Source organism: Oncorhynchus nerka, linkage group LG28 (genome assembly GCF_034236695.1).
Source record: "Oncorhynchus nerka isolate Pitt River linkage group LG28, Oner_Uvic_2.0, whole genome shotgun sequence".
NCBI lineage: Eukaryota > Metazoa > Chordata > Actinopteri > Salmoniformes > Salmonidae > Oncorhynchus > Oncorhynchus nerka.
Genome location: NC_088423.1, coordinates 10,652,139 through 10,657,563, shown reverse-complemented (window position 1 = coordinate 10,657,563; position 5,425 = coordinate 10,652,139).

The window sequence follows — 5,425 nt, the reverse complement described above, 5'->3', positions numbered from 1 at the left end:
ATACAGTCTGAGGGAGCTCATTTAATGCATGTGCATGAGCCCTGTTTCATTTATTTTCTATGTATGGATACAGCATTTTCTAATACATGCCTGTATCAGTACAGGACACATAGAGATCATAAAATAATGTTCTATATGTCAAATAAAATCAAATACCATTTTATTTGTCACATGCACTGAATACAGGACCTTAGAGTGAAATGCTTACTTACAAGCCCTTAACCAATAATGAAGTTTTAAGAACAAAAACTATTAAGTAAAAGTAGAAAATAACAGTAACAAATTATTAAATAGCGAGGTTATATACAGGGGGTACCGGTACAGAGTCAATGTGCAGGGGCACCAGTTAGTCAAGGTAATTGAGGCAATATGTACATGTAGGTAGAGTTAAAGTGACTATGCATAAATAATAAACGGAGAGTATCAGCAGTGTACAATTGGGTGGGGTGGGGAGGACAATGCAAAAAGTCTGGGTAGCCATTTGATTAGCTGTTCAGGAGTCTTATGGCTTGGGGGTAGAAGCTATTAAGAAGTATTTTGCACCTAGACTTGGCACTCCGGTACCGCTTGCTGTGCGGTAGCAGAGAGAACAGTCTATGTCTAGGGTGGCTGGAATCTTTGACAATGTTTAGGGCCTTTCTCTGACACTGCCTGGTATAGAGGTCCTGGATGGCAGGAAGCTTGGCCCCAGTGATGTAATGGGCTGTACGCCTTACTCTTTGTAGTGCCTTGCAGTCAGAGGCCGAGCAGTTGCCATACCAGGCAGTGATGCAACTAGTCAGGATGCTCTCGATGGTGCAGCTGCAAAAATGATGAAGGTTCTGAGGACACATGACAAATCTTTACAGTCTCCAGAGGGGGAATACCTTTCATCTTGCCATCTTCACGACTGTCTTGGTGTGTCGCCTGTACAGAGGGACTCCACAGTAAACTGGAATGTACAGTCTAATATTATGTGGTTAATTTTTTAATTTTTTTATTTCACCTTTATTGAACCAGGTAGTCAGTTGAGATCAATTTCTCATTTACAACTGTGACCTGGCCAAGAGAAAGCAAAGCAGTGCGACACAAACAACAACAAAGAGTTACATATGGAATAAACAAAAGTATAGTCAATGACACAATAGAAAAACCTATATACAGTATGTACAAATGGAGTAATGAGGTATGGCAATAAATAGGCCATAGTAGCGAAGTAATTCCAATTTAGCAAATTAACACTGGAGTGATAGATGTGCAGATGGTGATGTGCAAGTAGAAATACTGTTGTGCAAAAGAGCAAAAAAAAATATTAAAAGGGATGAGGTAGGTAGTTGGATGGGCTATTTACAGATGGGCTGTGTACAGCTGCAGCGACTGGTAAGCTGCTCAGATAGCTGACGCTTAAAGTTAGTGATGGAGATATAAGTCTCCAACTTCAGTGATTTTTGCAATTTGTTCCAGTCATTGGCAGCAGAGAACAAGAAGGAAAGGCGGCCAAAGGAGGTGTTGGCTTTGGGAATGACCAGTGAGATATACCTGCTGGAGCGCGTGCTATGGGTGGGTGTTTTCAGCTGAACGGGGGGTGGAGTTCCCGTAGAGGAACCCATCGCCTCAACAGGTTTTAAGAAAGCTAACGTTTAACCTTTCTAGCGCAGGCGTTCCGCTAGCAGAACCCCTCGACAACATTCCGCTGAAAAGGCAGCGCGCAAAATTCTTTTTTTTTTATATGTAACTTTTACACATTAACAAGTCCAATACAGCAATGAAAGATAAACGTCTTGTTAACCTCTCTAGGGTAAGGGGAAGAACAAGAAGTTAATCTTTAAACCTAGGTAAAATATGTTTTGTTTTCTGAATTTTTATAATGAGCATTTCTGTAATTGAATTTGGCGCTCTGCACCCTCACTGGATGTTGGCCAGATGGGACGCTAGCGTCCCACATACCCTAGTGAGGCTCGTGTCCAATTTCAAAAATGCTTTTCAGCGAAAGCACAACATATGATAATGTTAGGTCATAGCCAAGTCAAAAAAACACAACCATTTTTCCAGCCAAAGATAGGAGTCACAAAAAGATGGAGAGACAGGGGGAGAGAGAGAGAGGGGTGAGCCGTAGATGGAGTGAGAGAGAGTGAGAGAGAGAGAGGGGTGAGCGGTAGATGGAGAGAGAGGGGGAGCGAGAGAGAGGCGTGAACGGTAGATGGAGAGAGAGAGTGAGAGAGAGAGAGGGGTGAGCGGTAGATGGAGAGAGAGAGTGAGAGAGAGAGAGGGGTGAGCGGTAGATGGAGAGAGGGGGAGAGAGAGAGAGGGGTGAGCGGTAGATGGAGAGAGAGAGAGTGAGAGAGAGAGAGAGGGGTGAGCGGTAGATGGAGAGAGAGAGAGTGAGAGAGAGAGAGGGGTGAGCGGTAGATGGAGAGAGAGGGGGAGCGAGAGAGAGGGGTGAGCGGTAGATGGAGAGAGAGGGGGAGAGAGAGAGGGGTGAGCGGTAGATGGAGAGAGAGGGAGGATGAGAGGGTAAGAGAGCGAGAGAGTATGTTTTTACTATCTCTCCAACAGACCTCTAGCCAGCTCTTTACCCTGCAAGTCTAATTGCCCTCAGCCCCACACATCATTGCTGTTTCATCATAAAATAAACATTGAAACTTTATTGCCAGGGGTCCATAACAGTTTTTTGAGGCTGTATGGTTTAGAGCCTTCATAAATACGGTATGCTGCAGTAGAGGAGAGGGAAGCCATCAAAGAGCCATTACAGAGACACCTGTTGCTGTTTCACTTGGATTCATCTGACTGCTAGACAGACGGCTACAGGAAACGGTGAGATTACTAGGGCTCAAACAGAACCTTGACCCTTCTGAGAAAAGAACCACCTAGTATGATGCACTTCATTCACCTTGTATTGAGATACATATGTTATATTGAAAACATTTAATATCTAAAATGTTTAAACATTTTAGTGTGTGTGTGTGAGACAGAGAGAGAGAGAGAGAGAGAGAGAGAGAGGGAGAGAGAGAGAGAGAGAGAGAGAGAGAGAAAATAGTAAACAAACAAACATTTGAAGAACTTGGGACAAGCTCAAATGCTATTTCTAGGTGGTTTAGGGTTAATGTTAGAATTAGGGTTATGAGCTAGGGTTAGTTTTAGGGTTAGGGTTAAGGTTAGGGTTAGTTTTAGGGTTAGTGTTAGTGTTAAGGTTAGTGTTAGGTTTAAGAGGTTTTCTGTTTATGCTGGTATCAAACCTTGGGTTGCACGAACCTATTGCAACTTTCTGCCCTGTTTCTATGTTGTACATCTGACCTGTCTGGAGAGGGTGGTACATCGAGAGGGTGTCTCCTCCTCCTTCCTCCTCTCTTCCTCCCTCTCCTCCCTCACTCTCTCCCTTCTCTCCTCCCTCTCTCCTCTCCTCCTCCCACCCTCCTCCTCAGTCAGCAGCAGCCTGCAGGAGGTGGGTCCGTTCATCACAAGGGTCCCAGCTTTTAGTATACACCCTGTTCTCTCATTGTTCACAAGCAGTATAAAGCCAAGAACCACCAGGATGTTTATCCCACCATAAATACACATGATAAATTGGCCCACGGGTTGCACACACACACACACACACACACACACACACACACACACACACACACACACACACACACATAAACACTCGCACATACACACACACCAGAGTGTTGAATTGTGTCCCTTCTTAAACGATTACCAGAGTTGTTCTTAGTTATCTAGGTGCAATGTGATATATATTGTCTTTGCTTCGCTCTGGATAAGAGCGTCTGCTAAATGACTTAAATGTAAATGTAAATTTAACAAGCGAAATTCATCTTGGAATAAATAGAGTGAATTAATGAAGGAAGGAATTAGAAAGGAGGGAGATAAAGAGAAACAGGTGGCATTTCACATGTCAATTAGAGCTGTTATTTCCTATGATACACACAGAGAGATGGGGGGAGAGAGAGAGAAACAGAGACATGCAAAGACAGAGAGACAAACAGAGACAGACAGAAAGAGAAAGACAGAGAGATGGGGGGAGAGAGAGAGAGAAACAGAGACATGCAAAGACAGAGAGACAAACAGAGACAGACAGAGAGAGAAAGACAGAGAGATGGGGAGAGAGAGAGAGAGAGAGAAACAGAGACATGCAAAGACAGAGAGACAAACAGAGACAGACAGAGAGAGAAAGACAGAGAGATGGGGGGAGAGAGAGAGAGAGAAACAGAGACATGCAAAGACAGAGAGACAAACAGAGACAGACAGAGAGAGAAAGACAAAGAGATGGGGGGAGAGACAGAGAGAGAAACAGAGACATGCAAAGACAGAGATACAAACAGAGACAGACAGAGAGAGAAAGACAAAGAAACAGAGAGAGACAGAGAGTGAGCAAGACAGAGAGAGAGAGAGACAGAGAGAGAGAGAGTGAGCAAGACAGAGAGAGAGAGAGACAGAGAGAGAGAGAGAGAGAGAGAGACGTTATAATGTAAATGGCACCCTATTCCCTATATTGTGCACTACTTTTTACCATAGCACTGTGATAGGGAATAGGGTGCCTCTTGGGATGTTGTATTTCACAGCTCATTGATTTACTTTCATACTCACAACGTGGAATAATATTTTATATTTTATATGACAGTTAATTTTGTAGTTTATCCCATAAATGAACTTCTGTAGGGACATGTTGATCATATAACACTGACTCAACAGGCTAGTTTTAATTCCAGAGCACAGATACATTTTAATTAAGGAGCACGTCAATCAGGATAATTAACAGGTTTTTAATAATGAAAACTAAATCAGGACATCTGGTGCATGACGGCTGGACTGGCATTTCCATTTCAGTCTTTTATTATTTATTTTTTGATTATTTTTGCAGCTCAATGCTTAAATTGGCTCATTTAGCTGGAGGAGGAGGAGGAGATGGAGGAGGATGAGGGAGAGGAGGGAGAGGAGGAAGACAATGAGAGGTCAGGAGAGAAGCAGAGGGTAGAGAGGTATGAGGAAAAGACAAAGAGAGGGAAGAGAGAGCAGGGTTAAGGCACACAGTCAAATAGCCCGGCAATGAGCCTCTCCTTTCCATACCAGAGTCTAGAAGACCATGAGTCCTACAGGCTCCTACAAGGTTCTGCTCTCTCTCCCCTCTCTTCCCCTTCTCTCCCCCTCCCTCTCTCTCTTCCTCCCCCTCCCCTCTCTACCCCTTGTCTCCCACTCCCCCTCTCTCTTCCTCTCTCTCCCCTCTCTCCCCTCTCTACCCCTTGTCTCCCCTAACTCTCTCTCTTCATCTCCACTCTCTCCTCCTTCTCTCCCCTCCCCTTTGTCTTCTTCTCTCTCTCTCTCTCTCCCCTTCACTCCTCTTTCCTCTCTCTTCTTCTCTCCCCCTCTCGCCTTCCCTCTCTCTATTCCTCTTTCCCCTCTTCCCTCCCTCTATTACCTTTCCCACCTTCCTTCCATCTCCCTT